This window comes from Bubalus bubalis, chromosome 1 (genome assembly GCF_019923935.1).
Source record: "Bubalus bubalis isolate 160015118507 breed Murrah chromosome 1, NDDB_SH_1, whole genome shotgun sequence".
Classification (NCBI taxonomy): domain Eukaryota; kingdom Metazoa; phylum Chordata; class Mammalia; order Artiodactyla; family Bovidae; genus Bubalus; species Bubalus bubalis.
The window spans coordinates 49722620-49740635 of record NC_059157.1 but is presented as its reverse complement, the minus strand read 5'-3'; the positions used below and the strand labels follow the sequence as shown (position 1 = coordinate 49740635).

The window sequence follows — 18016 nt, the reverse complement described above, 5'->3', positions numbered from 1 at the left end:
CTGTGACTATGTGAATACTCAGTATCTGAATTGTGTCTGACCCTTTTGTGATGCCATGGACTGTTGCCCACCAGCTTTCTCTGTCCATGAGATTTCCCAGGCAAAAATACTGACGGGGTTGCCATTTCCTTCTCCAGGAGATATTCCTGACCCAGGGATCAAAGCAGCATCTCCTGCTTTGCAGGCGGATTCTTTACCAGTGAGTCACCTGGGAAGCCCCATACAAGGGAATATAACACAATTACTAGGAAGAAGAAGAATTAATATTTCACTGATTCGAAGGAACATCCCTTATGCATGGCTGAGTACAAAAGAAGCAAGTTTACAAATGAATATATGTCATATGATCTCAATTTTTAAAACAAAACAAGAAGCAAAATTATATGTGAAAAAACATGTTTTGATATTTTTGAGCATCAGAAAAAACCTTGAAAGAATATTTCAAACTGTTGGCACCAGATATCTAGGAATAGACAAGAATGAGTTCTTTTCTTCAGTTTCTTTCCTTTAATGTGTCTGTGTTGGTTGCTTGGGGGCACTGACTCTGTATTGCATTTGTAGATAAATGGAAAATTCAGGTAGATATTTCTTATCAAAAGCACTCAAAAAGGAAGGCCTCAAAGTGTTCCAAAAATTTTTGTTAGAAAAAACTACTGGTCTTTTTCTCCCCTTTAAGTGAGCCAGGGTGACCTGTCAACTGTCAGACAGATGAGAACTTGGGAGGTTCTTGAGTGCACTTGATTTGTCCACAGGTACTGAATGCTCTTCCCTGCAATGCTTTTGAGATGATTAATCTACATATTAAGAAGGAGGGACTTTCGAGCAAAGGTGAACCTCACTGCTGCCTAAATTATATCTAAAAAGCTGCTTGAAGTGTTTTAAGTATTAAGAATAGAAATGTGCAATCAAAAGATCCCTAATTAGAGCAATTTTATCATGTAACCAATCTACAGTATAAAAAGTGGATCAGTTACCTGATGAAATTGCTCTAATAAGGGATCTTTTCATTGGACTGATGCTTTCAAATTGTGATACTGGAGAAGATACTTGAGACTTCCTTGGACAGAAAGGAGATCCAACCAGTCCATCCTAAAGGAGATCAGTCCTGGGTGTTCATTGGAAGAACTGATGTTCAAGCTGAAACTCCAATACTTTGGCCACCTCATGCGAAGAGCTGACTCATTTGAAAAGACCCTGCTGCTGGGAAAGACTGAGGGCAGGAGGAGAAGGGGATGACAGAGGATGAGATGGTTGGATGGCATCACTGACACAATGGACATGAGTTGGAGCAAACTCCAGGAGATAGTGATGGACAGGGAAGCCTGGTGTGCTGCAGTCCATGGGGTCACAAAGAGTCAGACATGACTGAGCAACTGAACAACAACAAACCGATCTACTAGAGAGCATTACTGTCAGTCCAGAGGGAAGCCAAATCAGCACCCAGTATATTGTAATTGGTCTCTAGGGGTTTATCATGGAGATGAAAAATCTAAATGCACATAAAAATTAGAGAATGTAATGAAACAAAAAATAATCTCTCTGCACAGTGACGTCTACCACTCTCAGTGCTGTAGACATTCAAAGAATGAACAAATGGATAAAGGCTACAAATAAAATGTTTGCATAATTAGAAATAAAATATAAAATAAAAATTCAAGTCTCTGGAAAATGTCATGATTACTTAAGGAAAATAATTCATTCAAATAACCAGAATATAAAGGAATTGAAAATTTTTTGAAATTGTCCTAAAGGACAACATACGCCTTTTAACCTCCTCCTTGAATTAATTGTGATTTTGAAGGTGGCTGCAAAGGTGGCTGAGTCCTTGATTTATTTAAGTGTTTTCTCAGTTTCTTCTCCTAAGGACTCTGAAGGGAACCTATTTTGTAAATCTGAAAATGAGGCTGCTGCTCCAAATATCCGTTAAGGAGATGTAATGATTTTTCCTTGGCGATGTTTGCATCTTCAGTGGAGCTCTCAGAAATCGTCTCAAGAGCTCTGTAGGCTTGCCTTCTTTTCTGGGCAGTCTTCCAGCCAGGGAAGGAATTGAAGCATTTAGTGCTCAGCCCTTCGGACATTAGTGGTCTCCCTGCCAAGGCTGCCTAGGACTAAACTGATTCCTGAATGTTGCAATTACCGAGAGCATCGTTATTATGAATGATGGATACTCATGTAGTCTTCTCATTTTGCAAAGTGCTTTATAGTCATGGTGCATACTCAGTCGTGTTCGACTCTTTGCAACCCCATGGACCATAGCCTGCCAGGCTCCTCTGTCCATGAGATTCTCCAGACAAGAATACTGGAGTGGGTTGCCGTTTCCTCCTCTAGGGTATCTTCCCCACCCAGGGATTGAAACCATATCTTTTGCATTGACAGGTGGATTCTTTACCTCCATGCTACCTGAGAAGCCCATGCTTTATAATTGTATTCCCTTATTATTTTTTAGATGTTAATGCCTAATTACAGTATGCTTTGGCCAAGCCTTAAAAGGACTGGCTTCTGGGGTGGCAGGTCCAGTCCTTTCCCCTACTGGGCTGAATGCACATGGACTCATTGATCTCAGTTCCTCAGGGATACCCCTATGCCCTGAGAATAGGAAGCAAACCAAGTAAATCCTGTCCTGATCCAGGGCTATATTTGGCCTTTTTTTTTCCAGGTTACCATTTCTGCTATAAGGATTGAGTACTTATTGCTGTACTCAGCAGCAAAGACCACCTCCTTCCCTTGGATCTGACAAATATTTCTAGTTTCAGTCACTAGGAAATAATTCTATCAGAAGCATATGAATAGTTTGAAGGTATTTTTAAGATAGTGGAGACACTTATACTGTGATGTATATTGCATCAGTAAATGTATATCTTTTTCTAAAACAATGCCACTTTTTTCTAAACAAAAACCATGCTTCTTGTCTTATTATCTATTGGCATGACTTATCAGGACTTCACAATCCAGCTGAACCACTGAGTGAGCAAAATATTCCCTAAAGTTTTCAAAGCATTCTAAAGAAGTTTAGAAATACAGTTAGTTCTTTTCAGTTATGAAAGAGAAGCAATTAGAATCTGGATGGATCAGAACTAGAACAAAAAGTTTCACAATTCATATGGAAGCACAAAAGACCCTCAGTAGCCAAAGCACTATTGAGAAAGAAGAATGGAGCTGAAGGAATCAACCTTCCTGACTTCAGATTATACTACAAAGCTACAGTCATCAAGACACTTTAGTACTGACACAAAAACAGAAATATAGACCAATGGTACAAGATAGAAAGCCTGGAAATAAACCCATGCACCTATGAGTACATTATTTCTGACTAAGGAGGCAAGAATGGGACAAAGACAGCCTCTTCAATAAATGGTGCTGGGAAAACTGGACAGCTACACCTTGGAAGGAAAGTTATGACCAACCTAGATAGCATATTGAAGAGCAGAGATATTACTTTGCTAACAAAGGTCCATCTAGTAAAGGCTATGGTTTTTCCAGTGATCATGTATGGAGGTATGGATGTGAGAGTTGGACTGTGAAGAAAGCTGAGTGCCGAAGAATTGATGCTCTTGAACTGTGGTGTTGGAGAAGACTCTTGAGAGTCCCTTGGACGGCAAGGAGATCCAACCAGTCCATTCTAAAGGAGATCAGTCCTGGGTGTTCATTGGAAGGACTGATGCTCAAGCTGAAACTCCAGTACTTTGGCCACCTCATGTTAAGGGTTAATTCATTGGAAAAGACCCTGATGCTTGGAGGGATTGGGGGCAAGAGGAAAAGGGGATGACAGAGGATGAGATGGCTGGATGGCATCACCGACTCTATGGACATGAGTTTGAGTGAACTCCGGGAGTCGGTGATGGACAGGGAGGCCTGGTGTGCTGCGATTCATGGGGTCACAAAGAGTCAGACATGACTGAGCGACTGAACTGAACTGACACATAAAAGAATGAAATTAGAACACTTCCTAACACCATACACAAAGATAAACTCAAAATGTATTAAAGACCTAAATGGAAGACCTGAAACTGTAAAATTCTTAGAGGAAAACAAACATAGGCAAAACACTCAATGACATAAATCAAAACAAGATGCTCTATGACCCACCTCCTAGAGTAAGGGAAATAAAAACAAAAGTAAAGAAGAGGGACCTGATTAATCTTAAAAGCTTTTGCACAGCCAATGAAACTATAAGCAAGGTGAAAAGACAATCCTCAGAATGGGAGAAAATAATAGCAAAGAAACAACTGACAAAGGATTAGTTTCCAAAATATACAAGTAGCTCATACATCTCAATGCCAGAAAAACAAATCAAAAAGTGGGGAAAAGATGTAAACAGACATTTCTCCAAAGAAGACATACAGATGGCTAACAGACACATGAAAAGGTGCCCAACATTGCTCACTATTAGAGAAATACAAATCAAAACCACAATGAGATATCACCTCACACCAGTCAGAATGGCCATCATTAAAAAGTCTACAAACAATAAATGCTGGAGAGAGTGTGGAGAAAAGGAAACGCTCTTCCACTGTTGGTGGGAATGTAAACTGATACAGCCATTATGGAAGATGGTATGGAGATTCCTTAAAAAACTAGGAATAAAACGACCATATGACCCAGAAATCCCATTCCTAGGCATATACCCTGGGGAAACCAAAATTGAAAGACACACATATCCCATTGTTCATTCCAGCACTATTTACAATAGCTAGAACATGAAGCCAACCTAGATGTCCTTCAACAGATGAATGGATAAAGAAATTGTGGTACATATACACAATGGAATATTCAGTTCAGTTCATTTCAGTCACTCAGTCGTGTCCAGCTCTTTGCGACCCCATGAATCACAGCACGCCAGGCCTCCCTGTCCATCACCAACTCCCGGAGTTCACCCAAACCCATGTCCATTGTGTCAGTGATACCATCCAGCCATCTCATCCTCTGTCATCCTCTTCTCCTCCTGCCCCCAATCCCTCCCAGCATCAGGGTCTTTTCCAATGAGTCAACTCTGCTCATGAGGTGGCCAAAGTATTGGAGTTTCAGCTTCAGCATCAGTCCTTCCAATAAACACCCAGGACTGATCTCCTTTAGGATGGACTGGTTGGATCTCTGCAGTCGTGGGACTCTCAAGAGTCTTCTCCAACACCACAGTTCAAAAGCATCAATTCTTCGGCGCTCAGCCTTCTTCACAGTCCAACTCTCACATCCATACATGACCACTGGAAAAACTATAGCCTTGACTAGATGGACCTTTGTTGGAAAAATAATGTCTCTGCTTTTGAATATGCTATCTAGGTTGGTCATAACTTTCCTTCCAAGGAGTAAGCGTCTTTTAATTTCATGGCTGTAATCACCATCTGCAGTGATTTTGGAGCCCAGAAAAATAAAGTCTGACACTGTTTCCACTGTTTCCCCATCTATTTCCCATGAAGTGATGGGACCGGATGCCATGATCTTCGTTTTCTGAATGTTGAATTTTAAGCCAACTTTTTCACTCTCCTCTTTCACTTTCATCAAGAAGCTCTTTAGTTCCTCTTCACTTTCTGCCATAAGGGTGGTGTCATCTGCATATCTGAGGTTATTGATATTTCTCCCAGCAATCTTGATTCCAGCCTGTGCTTCTTCCAGCCCAGTGTTTCTCATGATGTACCCTGCATAGAAGTTAAATAAGCAGGGTGACAATATACAGCCTTGACGTACTCCTTTTCCTATTTGGAACCAGTCTGTTGTTCCATGTCCAGTTCTAACTGTTGCTTCCTGACCTGCATATAGGTTTCTCAAGAGGCAGGTCAGGTGGTCTGGTATTCCCATCTCTTTCAGAATTTTCCACAGTTTATAGTGATCCACACAGTCAAAGGCTTTGGCATAGTCAATAAAGCAGAAATAGATGTTTTTCTAGAACTCTCTTGCTTTTTTGATTATCCAGCGCATGTTGGCAATTTGATCTCTGGTCTATTACTCAGCCATAAAAAGGAACGCATTTGAGTCAGTTCTAATGAAGTGATGAACCTAGAAACTATTATACAAAGTGAAGTAAGTCAGAAAGAGAAAGATAAATATCATATTCTAACGCACATATACGGAATCCAGAAAAATGGTACTGAAGAATTTACTTGCAGGGCAGCAATAGAGAAACAGACATAGAGAACAGACTTATGGACGTGGGGAGAGGGGAGGAGAGGGTGAGATGCATAGAAAGAGTAACATGGAGACTTGCATTACCATATGTAAAATAGATAGCCAACAGGAATTTGCTGTATGGCTCAGGAAACTCTAACAGGGGCTCTGTATCAATCTAGAGGCGTGGGATGGTGAAGGGGATGGGAGGGAGGTTCAAAAGGGGGGTATATATGTATACCTATGGCTGATTCATGTTGAAGTTTGACAGAAAACAACAAAATTCTGTAAAGCAATTATCCTTCAATAAAAAATAAATAATTTTTTTTTAAAAAAGGAAGAAGCTGGATGACTCTAGATTTTGATGGACTCTGGCACTGTGAGGGTCCCTTGTGGAGTCTGGGGCCTCCTAGTTCAAGGTCAAAGTCAGAGTGTTGGCCTCCCATAATGGTGTCATTGATTAGCCTTCCATACCTGGACTGGTCAGGAATTGAAGGACAATATCGCCATTCTGGCCATCTGTAATTGTCTCATTAGTTAGGGATGCTCCCATTATGAATCTCCCTGTCCCTATGGAGTTGAAGCTAAAGGCCCCACACAACTCTCTTCACACCCTTCGTTGTTGGGGTGAACGTGGACATTGCGACCTTTCCTCCTTTCCCTGAGACCGGATCTCCTTGCCATCCTCTACTGTCCTCCCAAACTTACCCAATGGCCACAGCCCAGTGGAACTGGGGTGCTCGCCACAGGTGGCTGCAGAAGGATGTGAGGAACTGACTTCGGTATCTTTCTTGTTGGTTTCAATTCTAGAAGAACTAGAGGCACAAGAAGTGAAGTGAAGTGCTATTCCCCCATTAGGATTGACCGTGGAACAGTTGTTTGTTGCTAGAATTATAATATTTCATCATGTGTTGTCGTTTATGCCCTCTCATGTGTAATGGTGATATCTGTGTTTATTTTGCACTTCCTCGCAAAAGGGGAGAGCAACCAAAAGGACATTCATCTTACATCTGAAAACCATGCTTATTTTGAAGAAAGCTGAAGATAAGGGGAAGCGTGGGACTTTCCTGGTGGGCCAGAGGTTAAGGATCTGCCTTCCAATGCAGAGGATGTGGTTCAATACCCAGTCAGGGAACTAAGATCCCACATGCTGCAGAGCAACTCAGCCTGCATGTAGCAATGAAAGATGTTACAACTAAGATCCCATACAAATAAATATCATTTAAATAAATAAATATTAAATCTATATTATTTATTTAAATAATAATTAAATAAATATTATTAATAAATAATTAATAATATAAATAAATATTAAAATTAGAAGAAAAAAACAAAAAAAAGATCAGGTTGAGCAGGACCTTGACTCTCATTAAGGAAATTTATTTCAAGATCTTAAAAAAAGATTTCTTTTAAAAAAAGATGTTCTTATCCCATTCCCCTGATGTAAGGTAGGGAATAAGTATCTGACCAAAGCAAAGCCTATTGTCCCTGGAGAAGGAAATGGCAACCCACTCCAGGATTCTTGCCTGAGAAATCCAAATGGACAGAGAGGGTTGCTGGGCCGGATACAACTTAGCAGCTGAACAACGACAGCAAAATCTACTGTGTTCCTCCCTCGGGCTTTGACTCTGGGGCAGTGATACAAAGAAGTAGAGGGGCATTCTCGAACTCACCTTGTAGTGGCCGCAGTGATTTCCACTGTCTACTGTTGGTAGGGCTAGCAGTGATGCTGGAATAACATGGCCACAATAAGGTCCTACATCGAGTCCCATTGTAATGATTTTGGCTGTGGTTCTGGCCTCCCTTCATTTTGCCCACTTTTGTGCCTGGTTGATTAGCTCTGCCTGAATCCTGAAAATTACTCCCAATCCTTAGGAAAAATTGCTTTTTGCTTTCAAGTAATCCGAGTTGGTTTCCATTATATGGAACCAAGAACCCTGAACAATGCCATCATTCTGGGACCCAGGACATTGATGACAAACATTAGTAGAGTCCTTTTGGCCCAATATCTCTTCTCAACAATAAAAGAATGTTTTCTTTGAATTTGGGAGTGAGTCTTTGTGTCAGTTAACGTTTATATTTTGAGTTAAGTCCCTGAAGCACAGAGACCTTTAGTCACTGTGTTTCTATTATTCTAATATTTTGTGCTCTTAGTGGCTAATTGTACATTCCATACAAATGTTGATGGTACAAGCTTCCTCTGAATTCTTACTGCAATGGGCTCTGATGATAACTTTTGTAGATAACCCTGCTGCAATTGCCTATGAATTCATACTCTGATGAGAAAAATTTTATAAATATTCTTGACTTTAGGAAGGAAAATACTAACTTATAGAAGAGAGTTATCCAAAGTGTGTCTTCATAATTACTTAGGAGATGTATTTTTTATTTGTCTTGTCCCCAAATGTTTACCAAATTCAATAGCTAAAAACCATCTGTGTTTCTTCCCTATAAATTTCTTGCTTGTATATTTACAAATGGAATATATTTATTTGTCATTTGGGAAACTTTTTCATAGTGCTCACTTCATATGACAGGTTTCCCACTTCATGGATGAATGTTATTTTGGTCTATGTAACCCAAAACTCTGGAATGGTTTTTAGGGGTCTGGTGATGGACAGGGAGGCCTGACATGCTGCGATTCATGGGGTCGCAAAGAGTCAGATACGACTGAGTGACTGAACTGAGTGTGCCTATTGTATTTCGTTTGTGTATGCTGAAACTTTTATGCAGTACATAGTGATTGCTGTTGTTATTCAGTCACTCAGTCATGTCCAACTCTTTTTGAAGCCATGGCCTGCAGCACGCCAGGCCTCCCACCCATCACCAACTCCTATGGCTTGTTCAAACTCATGTCCATTGAGTCAGTGATGCCATCCAACCATCTCATCCTCTGTTGTCCCCTTCTCCTTCCACCTTCAGTCTTTCCCAGCATCAGGATCTTTTCCAAAGAGTCAGCCCTTTGCATCAGGTGGCCAAAGTATTGGAGTTTCAACTTCAGCATCAGTCCTTCCAATGAATAGTCAGGGTTGATTTCCCTTAGAATTGCCTGGCTTGATCTCTTTGCAGTCCAAGGGACTCTCAAGAGTCTTCTCCAACACCACAGTTCAAAAACATCAATTCTTTAGTGCTCAGCCTTCTTTATGGTCCAGTGCTCACATCCATACATGACTACTGGAAAAACCATAGCTTTGACTATAGAGACTTTTCTTGGTAGGGTTTCCCTTTACCTACATTGCAGGTAAAGAATCTGCCTGCAATGTAGGAGACCACGGTTTGATTCCAGCAAATTTGGAAAACTCAGCAGTGGCCACAGGACTGGAAAGGTCCATTTTCATTGCAATCCCAAAGAAAGGCAATGCCAAAGAATGTTCAAACTACCGCATAATTGCACTCATCTCATATGCTAGCAAAGTAATGCTCAAAATTCTACAAGCTAGGCTTCAACAGTACATCAACAGAGAACTTCCAGATGTTCAACCTTGATTTAGAAAAGGCAGAAGAAACAGAAATCAAATTGCCAACATCTGTTGGATCATTGAAAAAGCAAGAGAGTTCCAGAAAAACATCTACTTCTGCTTTATAGACTATGCCAAAGCCTTTGACTGTGTGGATCACAACAAACTGTGGAAAGTTCTTCAAGAGATGGGAATACCAGACCACCTGACCTGCCTCCTGAGAAATCGGTATACAGGTCAAGAAGCAACAATTAGAACCAGACATGGAACACCAGACTGGTTCCAAATTAGGAAAGGAGTACATCAAGGCTGTATATTGTCACCTTGCTTATTTAACTTATATGCAGAGTACATCCTATGAAATACCAGGCTGGATGAAGCACAAGCTGGAATCAAGATTGGCGGCAGAAATATCAATAACCTCAGATATGCATCCTTATGGCAGATACCACCCTTATGGCAGAAAGCAAAGAGGAACTGAAGAGCCTCTTGATGAAAGAGGAGAGTGAAAAAGTTGGCTTAAAATTCAACATTCAAAACACTAAGATCATGGCATCTGGCCACATCACTTCATGGCAAATAGATGGGGAAACAGTGGAAACAGTGGCTGACTTTATTTTCTTGGGCTGTAAAATCACTGCAGATGGTGACTGCAGTCATGACTGCTTGCTCCTTGGAATAAAAGCTATGACCAACCTAGACAGCATATTAAAAAGCAGAGATATTGCTGACACAGGCCCATCTAGTAAAAGCTATGGTTTTTCCAGTAGTCATGTATGGATGTGAGAGTTGAACCATAAAGATAGCTGAGCACTGAAGAATCCATGCTTTTGAACTGTGGTGTTGGAGAAGACTCTTGAGAGTCCCTTGGACTGCAAGGAGATCAAACCATTCAATTCCAAAAGAAATCAGTTCTGAATATTCATTGGAAGGACTAATGCTGAAGCTGAAGCTGCAATACTTGATTCGATCAAGCTCCACCTGATTTGAAAAATTGACTCATTAGAAAAGACCCTGATGCTGGGAAAGACTGAAGCCAGGAGGAGAAGGGGATGACAGAGGATGAGATGGTTGGGTGGCATCACTGACTCGATGGGCATGAATTTAAGCAAGCTCCTTGAGTTGGTGATGGACTGGGAAGCTTGGCATGCTGCAGTCCACGGTGTCCCAAAGAGTCAGACATGACTGAGTGACTGAACTGAACTGAACTGACCTTTGTTGGCAAAGTAATATCTCTGCTTTTTAATATGCTGTCTAGGTCGGTCATAGCTTTTCTTCCAAGGAGCAAGTGTCTTTTATTTTCATGGCTACAGTCACCATGTGCAGTGGTTTTGGAGCCCAAGAAAACTGTCTGTCAGTGTTTCCATTTTTCCCCCATCCATTTGCCATGAAGTGATGGGCCTGTGTGCCATGATCTTAGTGTTTTGAATGTTAAGTTTAAGCCATCTTTTTCATAGTGATGTGTGCACGCAAATGCTTACTTAATATGACCATATTAAAATGTATCAAAATATCCAGAATTATGTTATGAATTAACATACACATGCAACATGAAATGAAAATGTAAACTTGTCTGAATAAATAAAACATTTGCTCAACCACTGTTTACGGTGTCCTCCTACTAAATACAACGCCCTTTGAGGACAGCAGAAGCTGATGTGCATTCTGCCTTTGAGGAATTATCTATTTAATGACAGGAAGTCACAGTTTCATTGGGAAGCTTATATTCTAATGGTAATTGTGTGTTGGTAGTCAACCTCAAGTATAAACTCCTTGTTGGCATATGTGTGTTCCTGACAAATCTTTGGAAGTAAGCATTTGGATATGGAAAGGTCATATCCTTTAAAGATTTCAGTCCTTTTACAAAAGTCTCTGATACCCCTAACCTAATATTTTAAGGCCAACTTCTATTTTCGTAGTTATACTTAATAAGATAAGGGTAAGATTTTACAACTCTTGAGGCCTGAAAGAGAGTAAAAACAGAGAGAATATCAGAGCAGTTTAGACCTAGAATGAAGCACAGATTATCTGGCTCAACCCTTGAGTTTACCAGAAGGCTACTGTTCAACCTTTAGATGGTTAGTATGTGAGAAACGACAAGACAACTCCCTTGATCACTTTTTCCTTCTTCTTCCGTCTCCCCTCCCCACCTTATTGTATTCTTCTGGAGTACTAAAGGGACCTCCCGGGGATGTTTTCATTTTGAGCAGAAGACAGATGCCAGTGCCGATTTGAAGACATCACATGACTGAGCAACCAAGCAAACATCATGGTTTTAGGAAGGGAATTGGGACGCAGCCTACTCCTTCATACTGATGCGGCGTCCTTATCCATGCTCTTCTTAATGATCATACAGCAGTGTTGGCAGACTTTTTCTGCAAAGGGTCAGAGTAAATATTCTAGGCATTGTGCTCCCTTTCGTTTCTACCCAACCTACTCCGCTCTGCCGTGTAGTGTGAAAGTAGCCATAAACAATACAAATGAGTATGGCAGGGGTCCATTCAACTGTGTTTATAGAAACTGAAACTTGAACTTCATACAATTTTCACAGGTCATGAAATAGTATCTTTCTTTTAATTCTTTTCAGTCATCTGAAAACAAAAATCATGCTTAGCTCACAGGTTGTACAAAAATAGGCCGTAGTCAGATTTGGCTGGTGGGCCACAGTTTTTCTGTCCCTTTTGTAGGGAACACTTATGGGATGTCCCTTATATGTATACTGATGAATCTAACCTAGTCAGAGTTGATACCCAACGAAAATAAACGTAAGGGGGACATAATTGCCTCAACCCTAGTTGTTGTTCTTGTTGTTACTTTGTCACTAAGTAATGTCCAACTCTATGTGACCCCGTGGACTCTAGCCCACCAGGCCCCTCTGTCCATATGCTTCTCCAGGGAAGAATACTGGAGTGGGTTGCCATTTTCTTCTCCAGGAGGATCTTCCCAACCCAGGGATCAAACCTGCATCTCCTGCATTGCAGGCTGATTCTTTACCACTGAGCCACCTGGGAAGCCAACCGTAGTTAGGATCCCAGAATTTTAGGGATTATTTTCCTTATCTCTCTACATTTCAAGATGATCAGGTGGTGGACCAGACACATAAGATAACTGCCCACCATGACCTGGTAGTCAACCTTTGTTCTATGCTTATTCAGAGACCAAGTTCTGCTGGACTGTGCCCCATATTTATTTCTTATTTATTTTCCTTTCCCCTCATCTTTGGGATTCTCTGCAGGTGATGTCTGCCAGCATTTATGGAAAGTAGATGCCTGTCTGTCTACTGATCCCCTCAGTAATCAAGGAAGCTTCCCAGGGAAGAAGTGTGGATAAAGCTCCATATAAAGAGGTGAGGTAGTTGTTGGGAGGGCTTCAAACTGCTGAGTCATTGCTGTGTCATCATTTACAAGTTGCCATTTCTGTTACAAGGCAAATGTGAGGGTGTGTGAATTTATGTACAATGCATAACATCAAATTCGGTGAAACATTTGCCAGTAGCTTTATACAGGGTGGATCAAAGTAAAGGACAGAAGCCTAGAGACTGGAAAGAAAAGGAGATTAAGATTTCATCACAGCTCCAGATTTCAGCCACACATCAAAGGTGTTTGTTCTGTTGGCTTGTTTTAAGAACATGCTTAAATGGGTTACCGTATAATTTATTTGTCAAAGTAAGGATTTTAAATGCCGTTAAACTAAAGACATTATGAGAAAACCAATTTTCTCTCTCTCTCCTTTTATTTTTTTTTTATTTTTTTTTTTTTTTTGGTATTCACCCTGAGATAAAATGCAAAGGTAAGTTGTATGTATGGGGCAAATAATTTATCTTTTATTAGGACTCTTTCCTGTCTCATTTTTGGTTGAGATTCCCAGGTAAAAAGTCTCAAGCATTCCCACATTCCAAAGTAAGCAACTGGACCCCCTAATCGGGACTTGTAAAGGAGAGTCAAAATCCTGTTTTGTGACTCTCAGCTGGCCACCTACCCCAGGCTAGGAAAGAGACCAAGATCATGGTATGGACAGAAGAGCCTGAAACTTGGAGAGATTTCTTTGGGAAAAGTTGGGCTTTGAGTTTCATGTTTCACCCAAAGTCTCATATTTCTCTTCTCAATCATGTGTCATGAAATGGCTTCTTCTTTTGATATTTTTTCAACCTAAGATGGTAAAGCCTTTCTTAACTTGCTGGTCATACAAAAACAAGTCGTGGGCTAGATTTGCTCCATGTGCTGTAGTTTGCAGAGCTCTGACTTGGAAACAAAAAGAGGGGGAAATTAGTGGTTTTTTATCATAAAACTGTTTTAAAAATTATTGTTTGTCCCTAAAGGTTCGAGAGGAAGAATTTTTTTTACATGGCAATGATAGTAATTGTTCAGTCATTCATTCGTGTCTGATTCTTTGTGACCCCTTGGACTGCAGCACATCAGGCTTCCCTGTACATCACCATCTCCCAGAGTTTGTTCAAACTCACATCCATTGAGTCAGTAATGCCATCCACCATCTCATCCTTTGATAGTAATAATAATGCTGCTGCTGCTGCTAAGTCGCTTCAGTCGTGTCCGACTCTGTGCGACCCCAGAGACGGCAGCCCACCAGGCTCCCCCGTCCCTGGGATTCTCCAGGCAAGAACACTGGAGTGGGTTGCCATTTCTTTCTCCAGTGCAGAAAAGTGAAAAGTGAAAGTGAAGTCGCTCAGTTGTGTCCGACTCCTAGTGACCCCATGGACTGCAGCCCACCAGGGTCCTCGTCCATGGGATTTTCCAGGCAAGAGTACTGGAGTGGGGTGCCATTGCCTTCTCCGAGTAATAATAATAGCTAATACTTTAATAGTGGTTTCTATGTGCCTGATGCTTTTGAAGTACTTTCCTCTATTTACTCATTTAGTGCTCATGATACAGCAATGAGTTAAATATTCAACACTATTAAATAGTTTAGCCAAATTCTCAGTTTTAGTGAAAATAGCAGGGCCTAGATGCAAATCCAAGTGACCTCATTCTAGCATGGCACACTTAACTACAAGGCTAGTTTCTCACTTACGTTGGTCACACACCCAGTGAAGCCCACTCTACTGTTTCTGCTTGAGTGTTCTCCACAAGGTCTAGACACTTTAGCAGGGTGTTCTCCTTTAGAACCTGTCTTCAAGGGGGTGTCTGAAGTCAGAGGGATAGAAAAATGCTGAGCAATCGTCAATATAAATCAACACACATTTTTCAAAACTCTTGAGTGACATAATTTTAGCAGGCAAATTTATCATCACAGGAAGGCTTCCAGAAAAGTTTTTTAAAATGAGGATGAAGAAAGAAAGCTTTATTTGATTGGGTGGGTCCACTGGGGACATGGTGAGTCTGATCATCCTTTGGGAACTCAATAGACCTCCAACCAGCAGAGTGTTTTACTTTCTATCTAATCTCCAAGTCACTAATCAAAATGAGGATTGTAGCCTGTAAGGAGAAAATTCGTCATGAAGGATTCCATGTCTGTGAAAGTTTTTTCATATAGGTGGCCAATTGTAATCAATCTCTGAAACGAGTTATGTTTTATGTGTATGTGTGTGTTGAGAAAGGAACACACTTCATTTGTGTGGGGAGGACAAGAAGTACCCTATAAAAGCCTGTGGGTTCTGCAAGATTCAAGCTGTACCACTTTTGTACTGATTAACACCTGGCAAATTCCTTTCCCTCTCTAGCAGCCAATTACATCTCTAAAAAAAATAAAATAGCAATGATAATATTACTAAATTCACAGGGTCATTGAAAAGATTAAAGACAATAATGTATGTGCATTGCAAGCTATAAAAAATACATATATTCATATCTTTTAATAAAGCCAATGAAAAAAGACAAATCAAGCTGAATCTAAAGGAACTCTATTGCTACCTGCATCAGCAAATCAAGATAAGACAGTCGCTATTTTTTTTTCAATAATAGCTCAAAGGCAACTAACAGTATAACCTCTATTGCAGGTAGTTTCTGAGAAAATACAGAGTCGGTATCACTTCAGAAATGTCTTAGGGGATAGATTTTCCTGGAGGAGGAAATGGCAACCCACTCCAGTATTCTTGCCTGGAAAATCCCATGGACAGAGGAGCCTGACAGGCTACACTCTATGGGTCACAGAGTGAGACATGACTGAACATGCATGCCAAAAAAAGGGAGATCGATTTTACGAAAATGTTTGTTTTACCTTCCTTTTAATGAGAAGTATTTTCCCAGTTTTGGTCTAAACTTTCTATGTTTTAAAAGAAAGTCGCTCTTTTGGTGCCTAGAGCAGCCATGACTCAGGGTCCCAAGAAGCGTGTAGCATCCGAAACGTTGGATGCTGGACGAAGTGACTGGTGTGTTTGTTCCTCGTCCATCTACCTGGCCCCACAAGCTGAGGAAATGTTTCCCCCTAACCATTTTCTTAAGGAACAGACTTAAGTATGCCCTAACAGGAGATGAAGTAAAGAAGATTTGCATGCAGCATTTCATTAAGATGGATGGCAAAGTCCGCACCGATATAACCTACCCTGCTGGTATTATGGATGTCATCAGCATAGATAAGACTGGAGAGCATTTTCATTTGATCTACGACACCAAGGGTCGCTTTGCTGTTCATCGTGTTACACCTGAGGAGGCCAAGTGTAAACTGTACAGTAAGAAAGATCTTTGTAGGGACAAAAGGAGTCCCTCATCTGGTGATCCATGATGCTCACACCATCTGTTACCCTGATCCCCTCCTCAAGGTGAATGACACCATCCAAATTGACTTGGAGACTGGTAAGACTACTGATTTCATCAGATTTGACACTGGTAACCTGTGCATGGTGACTGGAGGTGCTAACCTGGGAGGAATTGGTGTGATTACCAACCAGGAGAGACATCCAGGTTCCTTTAATGTAGTTCATGTGAAAGATGTGAATGGCAACAGCTTTGCCACATGGCTCTCGAACATCTTCCTTATTGGTAAAGGCAACAAACCTTGTATCTCTCTTCCCTGTGGAAAGGGTGTTCTCCTTACCACTGCTGAAGAGAGAGACAAGAGACTGGCAGCCAAACAGAGCAGGGGATAAAATGATCTCTATGTGATGTGATTGGAAAAGTCTTTGTACCTAATTAAAGATAATTCCAAGTGATTAATAAAAAAAAGAAAAAGAAACTCAACTACTAAAGTTAGAAATGGGTGTGGTGACCTCTTAAGAAAAAGGCATACTATTTGATTAAAATCTCAGCTCTTCTGATAGCTTGGGTTAACTAACATTCAAGAATAAATTGATGTTTTTTTCTGTTGTGTCATTTAAAACTGCCAGTGTTATCCATTCCAAGGTTTACCTTTATTATCAGACCCCTCTGCCATCACCCAAAATTAAATTGCTGGCTTTCCTCAAAATGTTCTTATTTTTGATCAGATAAAATTTGCCTTCTGTGTAGTTTCAAGATGAATAGGGTGTACATGGGATTTGGGCTTCATGTTGATTGAAAGTATAGCTCTCTAGCAACAAGGATCTTGCTGGCTGACTTCTGTTTCATGTAAACACAAGCAGAACAGAAAGAAAAATGTGTTACACACTTGTATGTGTTAGCTCAGGCTATCATAACACAGTAACAGGAGTTGGATGGTTTAAACAACAGACTGATTTCTCATAGTTCTGAAATCGGTAAAGTCCACGATCAAGGTGCTGGCTGATTTGGTTCTTGATCAGGGCTTTGCTGCTAGAGTGTAGATAGGTGTATTCTCATTATGTCCTCACATTGAACGGAGAAAGGGAGAGAGAGAAAGGGAGAGAGAGGAAAAGAGAAATAGAGAGGAGGGAGAGAGAATGGGAGAGGGAAAGAGATGTAAAGGGAGAAAGGAGAAGAAGCAAGCAAGCTCCCTGGTCTTTATAAGGGCACTAATTCCATGATGGGGGCTCCATCCTTATGACCTAATTATTTCCAAAGTCCTCACCTTCTAGTACCATCACATTGGAGATTAGGGCTTCAACATATGAATTCTAGGGGGAGCAGGAATCAGTCCATAGCGCTGTAGAGAGAGACAGCTTCTCTGCAGCAAATCCTCAAATGGGATTGTTCTTGCTTGCTTTGGAGACAAAACATAAACAATTAATTATTCCAAAGCTGGCTGAACAGTAGAGGAACTAAATAGAATTTCAATCAATGACTTTTGAAAACAAAGTAGTCTTAGGACTCCCCTGGTTCAAGGGTGATTTGAAGAAGGAATAGCTTGTGAATGCTTGTAAAATCTCATTTCAATAAATTTGAGAGAGATGGAAGTGGCATTGCTACATTCCAATTATATTTAAATGAAATGATATTAGAGCACAGAGGTGGTGTTACTGGGTTGAATTTGGTTTATCTAAATAAAGCCGGCATTGTTTTTATGTCCTGGTTTTTCCGTTTCTTCTTCATTTTCATCTCCTTTCCTCTGTACCATGTTGAGGTACCTGCCTTGGAGATATTCTTTCCCTGATCTCTAGTTCTGACAATTTC

General features: G+C 40.7%; 1 pseudogene; it reads left to right on the top strand.

Moving 5' to 3' along the window:
- Window positions 1–15820: 15820 nt before the first annotated feature.
- On the top strand, window positions 15821–16599 carry LOC102416521 (annotated as a pseudogene).
- Window positions 16600–18016: the final 1417 nt, after the last annotated feature.